Raw genomic sequence first — 15,849 nt, forward strand, 5'->3', positions numbered from 1 at the left:
ATGTAATAAAGTACCAATACCTTGTTGTAAGAATGTTTGTATTCTTACATGTGAAGGTGTAATTTTTGTTGTATGTTGTATGTTGTAAGTGATCTCCTCTTCAATGGTTGAATCCTTGTCTTGAATGCAACACTTAGCCTTGAATGGAGACTTAGAATGATCAATTGCTTGAAGGAATGCTTGAATGCTTGAATGCTTGAATGTTTGAATGTCGTTTCTGCCTTTTTTTCCATCCCTCTTTCTAGGAGAGGAAAAGTAGTTTATATACTTGCCAATTAAGGTTGATAGACTGATTTTTCTGACCTTAGGCCGACCTAGGAAGATTATTTTCCAATTTGCAAACATAAAGACCCGAAGCCCCATAAGAGACCGGGCCCAAAATAGGGCCAAGGACCAGGGCACTGGGTGCCATGGTCCTGGGGGACCAGGGCGCTGAGCGCCCTAGTCCTGAAGGACTAGGGTGTTGGGCGCCATGGTCCCACCTCCAGGGACAGCAAGGTGCAAGGAGGATCAGGCCAGGGTGCTGAAAAATGCAGTTTTTGGTGTCATGAACAAGTTTCGGGGTCTCCATTCAGGTTCCATGTTGCATCACTATCGTGAAGACCCAAATGCGGTCAAAATTGCAAGTGTCACAATTTTAGGACACTACATTATTTAATCTCCCTTATCCAACTCACCCTCCATCTCCACTTCATCTTCCCTTTGCCAACTCATCAAACATGTGGCTAAGGAAATTAATATTTCTTAAATATTAATTTATCATTTATCGTCAACTACCAAAATTTAATGAAAATTATGTACGTACACATATTTCATAACCATCTTCTATATTCTCTCCAACCCCCCCTACATCTTAGGAAGGACTTAAGTCCACTTGTCCTCTCATGCCTAAATTTCCTCCAACCATCCTTAGATTCCCTCAGTCAGCAACCCAGTCAAGGTGAGATGAGTGACACTTGTTTTCTCCTTCCCCCTTTCTCTCAACTTTCACCTTTGTTCATAGCCATTCAAATTTGTAGATCTAATCATGACCGTTGATCTGATCCACATCATCTAATCCTCTCAAGGTCTATAAAATCAAGAGCTTCAGTTGAGAGAGTTAATCTTCAAGTGAGTCTTCAAATCAATTATATGCATCCATGAGTTTTTGAAGCAAATAGAAAATAGAAAATATCATTTTAACAATATATCATATATCATAATCATTTTAGCAAAATCATGTAGTATTGCACATCATAGCATCAATTAACTACAAGTTATCAATACAATCTTCATATGCCATTTTGGAAGCCAACAGTGCATTATCTGAGAGCACACCATTTGCAACCAAGAACAATGGAGTTAGGACACAATGAGACATAAGCCATGAAGGTAATATTAGTATTTTATTTCATATATATTTCATGTAGTTTCATTGGTTGAATTTGGATTTCCTGTAGTATTTCCATTTATATTTTGTGAAACTAACTTAACGCATTTGTAATGTAGATTCACGCATGTGTGAATTCTGACAACACTTTTGTTCTGCAAGTTAGCGCATTTGCCTTCTAGGTTAGCGCATTTGCAACATAGGTTAGCGCATAAGCATTCTAGATTAGCGCTTTTGTCTTAAAGTCTACGCATTTGCATTACAAGTTCACACATTTGTGTCCTAGGTTAGTGCAAGTGTCAAAGAAATTACACTTTTGTATCCACAAAGCAATGCTTTTGTAGTCTAGGTTGGCACTTTTGATCTGCAGGTTAGCATTTTTGAGCAAAAAGATAGTGCATATGTTAGATTAGCACTTCTATTTATAAAACTAACAAATTTTTCTTGTAGGTCCGAATGTCCAACAAATCAGATTTTTCAGACTACTAACATGCATGTGCAGGATGGCATTTAAGGTGAATTTTATGCATTTCATCATCTAGCTAATTAAAAGTCTTCATTTGGGAAGTAATATATCATATCTTGTTCATCTATTTTAACTAAGAGGATGAATTGACAGCATGCAACTTGCATTTTTAGTATTTTCTCTAAAATAGTTGCACATAGACTTTTAAAAGGGCTAAAACGAACACCATGCTTGTTGGAGCAACATCTCCAAATAGGACTTAGCCAACAAATTGCTTTCAAAAGGTTAAAAAGAATGCTTGTATTATGTGTCTCAAAAGTGGTACGCATATGCTCTCCCCTTAATTGGGTGACCAAAAAGCCAAACCCACTCTTTTACGCTTTCTTTACTTTCAAGCAATTAAATCCTTTAGAGGGCCCGCCTTCCCGAGTTGCCTTGAGGGGGCTAGTGAGAGGGGAATGACCTAAAGTGGAAACGGGCTAATATCGAGTCCTTCCAATCCACTATAAATAAATTGTGTTTGTGATGAAAGCCCCAAACAACATGTGTTGATAAGTTCATATCGACGCTATGTTTCTCCATAAACCCTATGGAGCGTAACCTCTATAGGCTGGGAACCTTCTATATTTATAGAGCTAAAAGTGTCGCATGTATGGCCACATGACCGGTAGCCTTTACTAAAAACCACTTGTACTAGTTGCGAAAATCCTTCTAGTTGTTGGCATAGGAGGTCGGACCTCTGAAGCGTCTCACACATACAGTTCCTAGTAGAGATATAAAGTTTGCCATAGGGAGTTTTCATGGAAACTGGTGCTTGGCTGCCCTGAAGAAGTGAGTGCCGAGGGTGGAGCTAGTGGGGTCAAGCATCTAAATATCTGCTTTGAATAGCGTAGCCTCAGGGGAAACCCCATGTGAGATTCAACAACTATTGTCTCAGCCTACCATAGGAATTGTACTTGCTTGTGCATTTTGTTTATTAAACATTGTGTCTTCTATGTCTGTAACATGTTCCAAATGATCAAAAAAATTGAAGAAAATTATCATCTATGAGTGAGAAAAAATACAACAAATTGCTGAAAAAGTTTGATAAAAAAGGGGAATACAAAAGTTTTCCAATACTTGAAACACTAGATCAAAATCAAAGTATCAAAACATCAACATCAAAATAATTCTTGAAGTAGGTTTGTCTCTAAACCATCACATACTTTTCAAACTAGCTCAAACAACTAGGTTACTAATCCAACAAGTTATACTCAAAAGGTTCTATAAACATCAACATTCAACAAGTTATCGATTCAACCATCTTAAGTGCAAAAATCAACATCTTTGTCAAGTTTCTTATCAGGATAATCAAATCCTCTATCACGAAGCTTGATCAAATCTATACTAGGTTCCTAATCTTGGATATATCTCTCCTATTTTGAACCTAGGTTATATCAAAACCAAAATTGCACCAACATTGGAATCAAACAAACTTGTGAATTGCCAAATGCTTATATGACTTTTAAGTATCACCTTAAGAAAAGAAAACCCAATTATAAAGCTACTCAGAAAAGGATAAGATTCTTGTATATCAATCACAAGATCTTATTGAAACATAGGACATTCCTACACCATTTTCGTCACTACTTACATGGCTACGGTACAGAATTTGATGGTGAAACTTTACAAAGACATGCCTTTCAACAAAGAGACACTTTATCCCAATGAACAAACAATAGTGGTAAGATCAACAAAGCATATCTTCCTAAACCAATAATCACCTATTGACTTTGTCCTTTGGAACTTTCAACAACTTTGAGATAATCACATGCCAATTTGGACTAGAGCCCAACACGAACAACTTAGAAAACAACAACAAATGGAGGAAGAAGATACTCCTATATTCCACACTTTTGGATTTACCATTGTTGATGAAGAAGCAGTCAATAGCACCATTAGAGACCTTGAGCAAGATTTCAAATTTGATAGGCTAATGGAAAAATTGTTGGCAAAACAAAAAGAAAAATATCTCTTGATGTTGGCAAAATCTGGAGCTAAACTACCACAAGACTTTAACATAGAAATCTTGAAACAAGATGTGGAGGCAAGTAACACCCAAAACACAGATGAGAAAAATAACGAAGATGTGAACAAAGAAAGCAACGAAGAAACAAGGAAAAGAAAGGGACAATAAAAGAAAAGAGCATAGTGACAAAAGAACTCACGAATAAACAAGGAAAAACCATGTGGATAATCCATTATCAAAGCTTACTCAACAAATACAAACTCTACAACAACAGATACAAGACATGCAAAATAGGACAAGCTCCAAGAAATATTCATTAGAAGATATATACCCATATCCTTTTGATAAAAATCTGAATATGATACCATTTCCACAACATTGCGAGATTCCTAAATATGACAAATACGATGGAAAATCTGATCCTCAAGATCACATTAGGGAGTTTTGTACTATGAGCATGAAATTTGCTCATGATGAAACTTACCTTATGCATCTTTTTCCTAGGAGTTTAAATGGACAATCAATGGAGTGGTTTTCAAGATTACCATCTGGAATCAAATCCTTTTAAGAACTTGTGAATAGGTTTATTTCACAATACTCCTATAATATAAGGAATGAAATAACAATGTTGGATCTCTGCAATGTTAAACAAAAGAATGGCGAATCCTTTATGATTTTATTACAACGATAAAAATGCATGTTTAATAGGTATCCCCGAGATGTACCTGATCAAGAAAATATGGACATATTCATTGATAATCTTATCAGTGAAATGAGTTATCGACTAAGGATGCAATGTCCTCCCTCTTTTGCCAAAATGATTGAGAATGGTCTGAAAATAGAGAACGTAATGGTAAAGAAAGGAGAACTAAAACTTTACAATAATTCATACAACAACAACAACAATGACAAACTTAAGTTTTGGTCAAAGAATAGAAATGTCAGCAATGAAGGGAATGACGATAATAGTACTACAAAACAACAACAACCAATTTTTAATCTATCAAGTCAAAACCCCAGCAATAACAATCCAGAAAACAATAAAGCTAAGTCCTCTTTCTCCAATCCTCGAAGGAAATTCACAAACATTGGAGAATCTTTGGAATCAGCTCTAAAAACTTTGCTTGCCAACAAATTAATTGTTCTACCAGAAGCAAGAAATTATGAACCACCCGTCAAGCCTAATTGGTGGAATGATAATCATTTATGCAATTATCATCAGAATAAAGGACACCTAACAAATGATTGTCAGCGGTTGAAACACCTTATCCAATATCTAATCAATAATGGAACCATTATAGTGGATAGCCATAAGACAAATGAATCACACTTGGCTTTTAAAACTCCACTTCCGAATTATGACAAAGGTGAATCATCCCAATTAAAAGATGACAAAGGAAAAGACAAAGTGAATTACACTTATACATACGATGATGTGGTGAATGTAATCATTGTTAATGAAATTTCATCTTCAGAACCAATCAATGTTATCACGAGAAGCAAAGCAAAGGTTACCTTTCCAGGTGTAGCCAAAGACCCAACACCCAATCCACAACAATACAATTTAGTACAGCAATTACAAAGAATACCTGCTCAAATATCAATTTTGAAACTTCTCAAAATTTCACCTATGCATAAGGACATTTTGGAGAAAGCTTTAGTGGAAACAATAGTTTCAAAAGATTTGGATGTAGATCAGTTCCAAAATATGGTAGGACACCTTATAGCTCCTCATTGCTTATCATTTTTTGAAAATGATGACGCATCCTTACAACATCCTCACAATGCTCCCTTACATGTTGAAGTCTCCATAAATAAAACTCATGTCAAACGTGTGCTTATAGATGGAGAAGCTGGCTTAAACATTTATGCATTAAGTTTGATAAAAGCTTTGGGATATTCAGAAAATGCAATAGACCTGAAAAAGAAAATAACCATCAAAGCTTATGATGAAGTAAAGCATTCTTCTAAATGAACTGTTGTGCTACCAATAAGGATAGGACCTATGGAAAAAGATACATTGTGTCAAGTTTTAGATTTGAACCTCTCCTACAACATTCTTCTAGGGAGACCATGGATTCACAAGATGCAAGAAGTTCCTTCTACATATCATCAATGTGTGAAATTTCCTCATGAAGGAAAAGAAATCACTATAATTGCAAATTCCAATCAATATTGCAATAATTTGAAGCCAACACAAGATACAAGAGTTCCGCATAATAGAGAAACAGTATATCCTACTAAAGAAATTCAAGCAAAGCTATGGGAAACTTTTGCAGAAAATCTCAAGTTAAATGATGAAGGAATGGGAAAATATTCTTTGCAAAATTTTCTACTTTCCCCTAAGTCATATGGAAAGCCTATAGACATTCAATCAAAGACATCAGGAAAATCAAAACATATGCTTAAAGGAACTTTTGTTAGTGCTGGAACTCTTGAAGAGGAAAATGAAGACAAAGATATTCTTGGTTGGTTGTACAAGGATGAAGATAAAACTATAGCAACAACAGTATTAGTCAATATTCCCATAAAACAATATGGAAAAGGATATGAAATCATGCAAAAGATGGGATATGAAGGAAAATGACCAATTGGTAAGCAACATCAAGGTATTTCAGAACCTATTTGTCTGCACTCACAATCCACAGAAGATAAATCCGGGCTGGGATATCTAAAGTCTAATCAAAAGCAACATAATCATCAACAACAAAAATGGAGAAAGAAATCAGTTTCTAAAGAAGAAAATTGGCAAGAAAAGCTACATCAAGCAGCCGAAACAGTAACCAATAAACAAAAGAAGCAAGAAGAACATGAAAAGAAAGAAGAGGAGACTACCATCAAAGATAAAGAAAAATCTTGTCAACAAGTTCTGAAAATACAAACAAAGGCAAAAATTGAACAAGATATTCTAGAAGCAGTAAAAATAGAAATGACAGAAATCAGAGAGCTTTTTGCACCATACGACATTCTAGTATGGTATAGTGGAGTAATCTTAGGTCAAGATTTAGAAACAGATTCCAATGAATATGAATGGGGTCCAGATGCCTTTCCACTACATCAAAAAAGGAATACAATGAAGATCAAGCAACCATCATGAAAGAAGACTTGTCTATTGCAGAATAAAGGATGAAGTTAGAAAGAAGACAAGAGAAACTCAGAATTTAGAGAAAAGAGGCGTACACAAAAAGAAAAGGGAATGACAAAGATAGAGAAACAATGCCACAAGAAGTGCAAAGAAAGATCAGATACAGAAGAACCATAGAAGAACTAAGAGATAGTCAAGTTGGATGGACTATTAGTCCAAAAGAAGTTGAGTTTGAAAGGAGACAAAACTTATTAAAAGAATCCACTTTACCATATGCAGAAATATGTCAACTTCTAAATGAAAATGAGGTCAATCAAGAAGGAATTTGCAGTATCAAAGATGTGCGTGTGGATATAATCCATTCATTTAAGGGAAAAATGTCAGTTGAAGAACCATTTGAGTGTGAACTACAAAATGCTAATATAAATTTTGTTAAGACTAATTCGAAAATGCTTGAGAAAGACAATTTTCAAAAATATTTAATCTATGATAGTACCTATTCTATGCCAAGTTGTGATTATTATGTCATGAACATTGAAACACTTAATGATTACAGTGATTATGACTTACCCCTTTTGCACCCTAAACTAATTGATTGGGATAATTTAGACAACCCTGAACTAAATGTCTTTTCCAATGATCATGACTTAGACGTATACCTTAACATTGTTGAACCCATCCCACCTAAGATATCTTCCATTGCAGAATCAAGTGATATTTCTCATAGTTAGGAGGATGCCAAACTTTCTAGTCGCAAAAATAAAATAAAACAAGGAAAGAAACCTATTGTTGAAAACCATTTCATGGAAACATTAGATCAATCAAAAGTGAAAACAAAGGATGTATCTGATGGTGAAAACCTCCTTGAGGTGCTAGAAGATGGAAAGTTTGACATTCTTCCTGCATATTTTCAAGAGAGATCTTCTATCCTAATAGAACCAACAGAAGCAGTAAATATTGGTACATCAAAGGATCCTAAAATACTTCATTTTGCTGCCTCATTATCAGAAAAAGAGAGGAAAGAATACATGAAATTATTTACGCAAAGACAAACAAATTTTGCTTGGTCTTATGTAGATATGCCAGGTCTTAATCCAGATCTTATCATGCATCATCTTAATGTGGATTTAAAAGCAAAACCCGTTAAGTAGAAGCTAAGAAAGATGCATCCGCATATTGCTCTTCTTGTAAAAACCGAGCTGAAGAAGCTATTAGAAGTGGGTTTTATAAGACTAGTTTCTTATCTAGAATGGGTCTCAAGTATTGTACCAGTATCAAAGCTAGATAAAAGCATAAGAGTCTATATAGATTTTAGAGATCTGAATAAAGCATGTCCAAAAGATGATTTCCCACTACCAAACATTGATATCATAGTGGAATTATCAATAGGACATGAGATGTTTTCATTAATGGATGGCTTCTTAGGATATAATCAAATAAGAATCGCACTTGAAGATCAAGAGAAGACAGCTTTCACCTATCCATGGGGAACATATTGCTGGAATGTTATGCCATTTGGGCTTAAGAATGCAGGAGCGACTTATCAAAGGGCTATGACGATAATTTTCTATGATATGATGCATACATTTAGGGAAGATTATGTCGATGACATACTTGCAAAATCTCACACAAGAAAAGAACATTTAAACATTTTAAGCAAGATTTTTGATAGGCTGGAAAGATACCAATTGAGATTAAATCCAAAGAAATGTGCATTTGGGGTAACCTATAGAAATCTCCTTGGGTACATTATATCAGCTCGTGGCATTGAAGTAGATCCTAAAAAATTCAAAGCTATTATGGAGATGGAATCACCTAAGAACATAAGTCAATTGCGATCTTTACAAGGAAGATTGCAATCAATCAGGAGATTTGTTTCTCAGTTGGCCGATAGATACCTTCCATTTACCCATCTTCTACATAAAAATGTGCCATTAAAATGGGATCTAAAATGTGATGAAGCTTTCTTGCAAATAAAAGAATATCTTATGAGTCCTCTAGTATTGATATCACCAACCAAAGGGAAACCATTGTTACTCTACGTCTCCGCAACAATTGTATCATTAGGCGCTCTCCTAGCTCAACATGATGATGAAGGAAAAGAAAGAGTATTTTATTATATCAGCAAAACACTTGTTGGCTACGAATTAAATTATTCCTCAATTGAAAAGATATGTCTAGCAGTTGTATTTGCAACTCAGAAGTTGCGACATTATATGTTGATTCATTCTATAAAACTAATAGCAAAGATAGATCCTCTCAAATATCTATTGAGAAAGTCAACATTGACAGGGAGACTAGCCAAATGGGTTATGATACTAAGTGAATTTGACATAGAATATGTTGACCAGAAAGCTATCAAGGGACAAGTCATCACTGATCAATTGGCTGATGCACCTTTACAAAATGACATGCCTTTGCATAATGAATTTCCTGATGCAGATATCTTGATAGTAAGTACAAACTTTTGGGAATTGTACTTTGATGGTTCTTATACCCAATATGGTTCAGGCGTAGGAATCTTTTTCATCAGACCTCAAGGACATACAATTCTGAAATCATATAGACTGTGGTTTCCATGCACCAATAATACTACAGAGTATGAAGCATTGGCTATAGGGCTCAAAATGGCCATTGAATGGAATGTCAAAGAAATCCATGTCTATGGTGATTCACAACTTGTCATAAATAAAATAAATGATGAATATAAAACAAAGGATGATAAGCTTATGCTATACAAACAACTAGTAGAGGAGTTTAAAGGACACTTTAAAGAAATCACATTCACCTAGATTCCCAGAAATGAGAATAAAGTAGCAGATGCAATGGCTACAATAGCATCTCTATTGCAAAGTAAGGAGAATCAACAACGTTACAAATTTCTCATGGAAGATATCTCAACCCCTACCATCCAATCCCAACATACCTATTGAATTTGTCATATATCAGGAACTAGTCAATCCTTATACTATCAAACCTACCAATATTTGAAAGATCATATCCTTCCTGTTGAATTATCTCGTAATCAATGAAGAAACTATCTGTCAGTCCTCTCACTATACCATTATTGCTGATATCCTATATAAGTGTGGTCTAGATAGTACATTATTGAGATGTCTTGAAAAAGATGAATCTGAGAGAGTTCTTAATGACATTCATGCAGGTATTTGTGGTACACACTCAATTGGTTTAACATTGGCTAAGAAACTTATTCGTATGGGTTACTTTTGGCCTACTATAGAAAGAGATTCATTCACCTATGCTAGGAAATGCAAACAATGTCAGATCCATGGAAATCTAATTAATGTGCTAGCACAAGAGTTATATCCTATGACAGGATCATGGCCATTTTCACAATGGGGCCTTGATTTGGTAGGGAATATCAATCCCTCATCTTCTAATGGATATAAGTTTATTCTGATTGCTACTAAATATTTTACTAAGTGGATTGAAGCAATGCCTTTAACAACAGTGACAGGAAAACAAATATCATCATTCATTTTGAATTATATAATCTGTCGCTATGGAGTTCCTATGACTATTATCACTGATAATGGAAGACCATTCAAAAATCAAGATGTGAAAGAGCTATGTGAACAATTTCATATCCAACATAGGTTCTCTATGCCATATTATCCACAGGGAAATGGTCAAGCTGGGGCATCAAACAAAACTATCTTGAAAATCTTGAAGAAAATAGTCAATGAAGCTGGAAAAGATTGGCACATTCAACTAAATCCTGCTCTTTGGGCATACCGAACTAGTGTTCACACTCCAATAGGGGCAACTCCATATTGTTTGGTCTATGGATCAAAAGCCATATTACCTATAGAAGTAGAGATACCTTCTCTATGAATAGCTTTGTATGGTCTTATACCAAAAGAAGAAGAAGGAGTCTCTCGACTCCAAGAACGAGAATTGATCCAAGAACGTTTCCAAAATGCAATAGAACATTTGAAAGTGTATGCGGGAAAAGCAAGTTGATAGAACTCAAAATGAAAAATGGTTTATATGTCTATAGAAAGTATACCAACAAAGAATGGCAAGAAGCTATAACCATAGAGTCAAGTTGCGTATTTTCCAGATTGGAGATATAGTTCTAAGGGAGAATCCAAGAAATCAGCAAGACCGAGAAAAGAAGAGAAAATTTGAACCAAATTGGCTAGGACCTTTTGTTATAGTGGCAGCATATGGATCAGGAGCATACAAGTTATCTAGCCCTGAAGGTGATTGGTTTGATGAACCTATCAATTCTATCCATCTAAAGAAATTTTATGCTTGAGATATAAAGTCCTAAAAAAATCAATAAAAAGCATATAAAGTCCTAAAAAACTCAATAAAAAGCATATAAAATCCAAAAAATGCAATAAATTTAGATGGTGAAAACCTGGTAAACAGGCACTATCTAAAAAGTAAGTTCCTCCATCTATGAGATCGCTTTGCGCACCTATCTAATCTATCCTATCACATCTTTCACTTCCATTTATCTTAGCTTATCCATTTCGTCTTTCGCATCCATTGCTCTGAACTATTTAGCAAGAAATATGCAGCTTACCAATAGTTATCAATCTTCGACATACTTGTCGTAGTCACTATCTTAGATTTTATCAAAATCAATCATATCTGCATTTTTATCTCGGCATGGTTTGGATCTTGATCAATTCATACATCCATAATAAATTTTTGTTTCCACTGGGGGCAAAATCCTAATTAATTTGGCTAAGGTGATCTTTTGAATCTTTGAAAATCTAAAACATCCAGAAAACTTAGAAAAACCAAAAATACCTAGGGTTTTGAAACAGATAACGAGCAACAAAGCAATGAAGATCAAGGCATTTCATCAATAACTAAATCGTGAAACTTAGAAAATCAAGAATCAACCAGCAAGTAATAAAGGATTATCAAATATCATTTGTCAAGATGGTTATATCAGTTAATGACCATAAGAACATGTGAATGACATACAAGATTCAATGTTTATATCTTGATTTTATTGCTAATCATGTACTCTATGCAACTCAAGGATGTCCATGACTAGAGAAGCTATGATGGGGCATGATTATTTTCTTTGATTGTTGTTTGTGATTTATCTCTTACTATGGTATGTACTTGTCTAAGGATATGATCGACAAAAGATCAAGGAGGACGTTCCAAGTCATGCATGAAAGGGGATAATCCTTGTCTATTCTACAAGCAATACTCAAGTCAGCTTGATCCATTATATCAAGTTACTTGTATTAACTTGCTATATCAAAATCCATGTAAGAAATACTTAGGTCTTCTTGAATCATTATGTCAAGTTGCTTGTATTTTCTTACAACATTTTAAAGCTCAATGATGAAATCAAAGAACTATTACAAAGATAGCATATGAAGAATGGTAGTACAATTTTTAGTTAGATGATTTAGATTAGCTCATTATTCATTTGCATTATAAGCATTCATGGTCAGTTGCATTATAAGCATATCATTTCATTAACAGATCAATGGTCATAAATAAAGATTGAGTATACTTGGACAAAAAAATAAAAATTGCATTTAATCATTATAGGTGCATTATTTTTAGAATCATTTTAATCAGTCCAAGGGGTTGAGCTTAGTTGGTTAAAGCATTCAGTTCTCAATGTGGAGACCCAAGTTCAACTCCCATGAGGGACACCTTTGTGTATAATTCTAAGTTGTGACTCTTGGTCTTCCATTGGTTGTTTAAAGTGGATTTCTAAGTTGTGACCCTTGGTCTTCCAATTGTTGTTTCTAGTTTAGTGCTTGAAAGGAGTTGGTATTTGTAATAAGTTTGTAACGTGGATGCTCGAATGAGGAAAAAATGAGCTTTGTGATTCTATGATACTTAATACAAAAAAAAATCATTTTAATTATCATCCATTTTCATTTAGTTGCATTTAAAAAATTTCATTAATTTGCATTCAATTAAGGGCATTTCATTCATCATGTAGTGTATCATTATTATTATTTGCATTATCATTTCATTAAAGATCATTTAGTTGCATCTTTGCACTTAGATTCATAATCATTATAAGTATTACACAAAAAACTCAAAAACATTTCATGTAGATCATTTGCATTTGCATCATCATAAGCATTAAAGCAATCATTCATTTGCATTTCCATATAGATCATTGCATTTGCATCATTTGGATATCATTTAAGTTAGTAATCATTTTCATTTGCATCCAAGATCATCAAAAATAAAAAATCAACAAAAGCATTTATCATTACATAATCATATAAAGCATCATCATAATGGAAAGAAAAGATCATATCGTCATCCATCTAATCATTCATCCATATAATTAAAGCATAAAGCACCATCATAAAATAGAGTAACATGTATAATAAAGAAAAATCATCATATAGAGTCGATCTCTGCATATAGATCATCATAAAACAATACAAGTCCAAGTATACAATAATATCAAATAAACAATACAAATGCCTCATCAAATACAAATCAAGTCATGGCTGTCCTATACCACTACCACCTGACTCTATCCGTCTCTATGGCTATGGGTAAGAAGATCCTCCAAATGTCTGTCTCCCATGATCACCACTCCTCTGAGGAGGTCCTATGAGCCCACCACTACTAGTGTCCATCAATACAGTGGTATGATAACTACTTGCTCTCTAGCTCTCTACAACTACCTCCTCATATCATCGTCGCCAGTGGGAAGTCTCCTTCCTAGCCTGAACTAAGACTCTAACAATATCAGCTGAGAAAGTACTTGATCTAACCTGTTGAATGTGATCAAGAAGGCCCTGAGTATCCTGTTGTCTCCTAATAGCTCTATCCCTCTCAGTCATAAGAGTCTGCACCTGTGCTTGAAGCTGATCAATTTGTGCTCTCAGACTATCAATGGTATCATGCTCTGGCACATCATGCTCTGGTGCAACCTGCTTTGGCACATCATGCTCTAGTGCAACCTGCTCTGGCACACCATGCTCTGGTGCAACCTGCTCTGGCAAAGCATGTTGTGGTGCATGAACCCCAATCCCCTAACCTGTCCAACTACTATAATCTCGGTCCGAGTAACTCTCTGAATTCGCCATCTAATTAGGGGAACATGATCCTCTGGATCCTCATCATCTCCACCATGCGCTACAATAACCCTAGGATCTGGCTGAATCTATCCAAAATCAACACCTCTCCCACAACCCCCATCCAGTCCAGTCACCCTGCCTCCTGTCAATGGTAATCTTCTCGGTGATCTCATGCCTGCTCTACCATGATCTCTCCCAATCCATCCAACATCCCTCCCACCCATAGGAAATTCTCTCTCAATCCTGCCAACCAGTCCAAACAGTCCTCCATAGACTCTTAGTCGATCTCCCCTCCGTCCAGGTCTCCTACCACCACCACCTCCATCCCCACCCTCATCTCCACCTCCCCCAGCATCCTGAGTAGCACTAAGATCTCATCTCTATCTCCGTCTCCTAAAAACTAGATCATCTAAATCATCATCCTCATCTCCTGAGCTGGGAGGAGGATCTTGTGGATCAATAATGTGAGGAAATGGATGAGCTAATATATACTGAGCATACTCTACAGTAACCTCGGGATCAAGAATATGTAATCTCATATCATAAGCCACTCTCGGACTAGCAACAAACTCTACACGAGCAATCTCAAATGATAATGAAGGTCCCCAATCTCGCCTATCTTTGTACCGCCAAGCATATATCATCACAGTAGGCATAGGTTGAATGATACCAAACTGACTCAAAATACGACCAATCAACTATTGCTCAATAATGTAAGGAGTCTGACCAATGAGATATCTACTCTGCATGATAAAAGGTAATGTTTGTGCATCATCCATTCATGGCTCACAATCAAGATATGGTCTCCAAGTAATGCTATCCAATGAATCTAACACCCAACGCCAATACTCCATCTTACCCAGCTTATGTTAAGTAAGGATACCTACATAAAAGTATACATATGGTTGCCTCTCTCCATGAACTCTGTGATGGATAGGCTGAGTAACAACAATGTGCTCCCAGCACCAGATCTGCAATAAAGTGCATCTTGTAGACAAACTCACACTCTCATCATACACTACTTGATGAAGATCATGATATAAGTGTGCCAACATGCAAACACCCCACGCATATCGAGTATGATGATGCATCATACTTAGGAGAATCTCACCCCATCCAACGGAAAAACCTCATGATCTCCTATCAAGACATATAAATCCTCTAATCAGACTAGCAAGAATAATAGGAAGAGCCTTGTAATATATCACCATATCTACCCATCGGATCTCTCCTCTACCAATGCTCTCATCAGCAAACACAACTTTGCAAGCCTTTGTACCAACCCGATCCTAAAAATCATACTGCACTAGCTCACCAGTCACTAGGATGTACAGAATCCTATAGACATCCTCAAGAGTCACACTAATCTCACCCGTCGGTAGGTGGAAAGTGTTATGCTTGTTGTGCCATCTCTTGGCTAATGCTGTCAATAATCCTCTATTATGCGTAATCTCAGGCATATATAATATATAGCATAAACCACAGGCATCTATATGTCTAATCTCATTCTAGGTCAGCTCTAGAACTAAATATCGTACTGTCGGTAATTTCTCTTGACACTGGAAAACATCAAGTTTCTCCTATTTTATCAAGATAAATCAATCAATCAATCATTAAATCATTATCTATCTATCCAATCAAACTGAAGCAACCTATGTTATCTATCTATCCAATCAAACTGAAGCAATCTATGCTATCTATCTATCAAAATCAAATTGAAGCAACTTAAGCTATCAAATCATTTTAAAACCTATCAAACATGGTTTTCTATTAGTCACTGAGTTCAATCAAAACTCTGCTAAGCTCTAACATCAGAAACTAAATTGGTTTCTTAGAACTACTCAAGCAATCAAGCTAATCAAGAAC

The sequence above is a fragment of the Cryptomeria japonica genome, chromosome 9 (genome assembly GCF_030272615.1).
Source record: "Cryptomeria japonica chromosome 9, Sugi_1.0, whole genome shotgun sequence".
Lineage (NCBI taxonomy): Eukaryota > Viridiplantae > Streptophyta > Pinopsida > Cupressales > Cupressaceae > Cryptomeria > Cryptomeria japonica.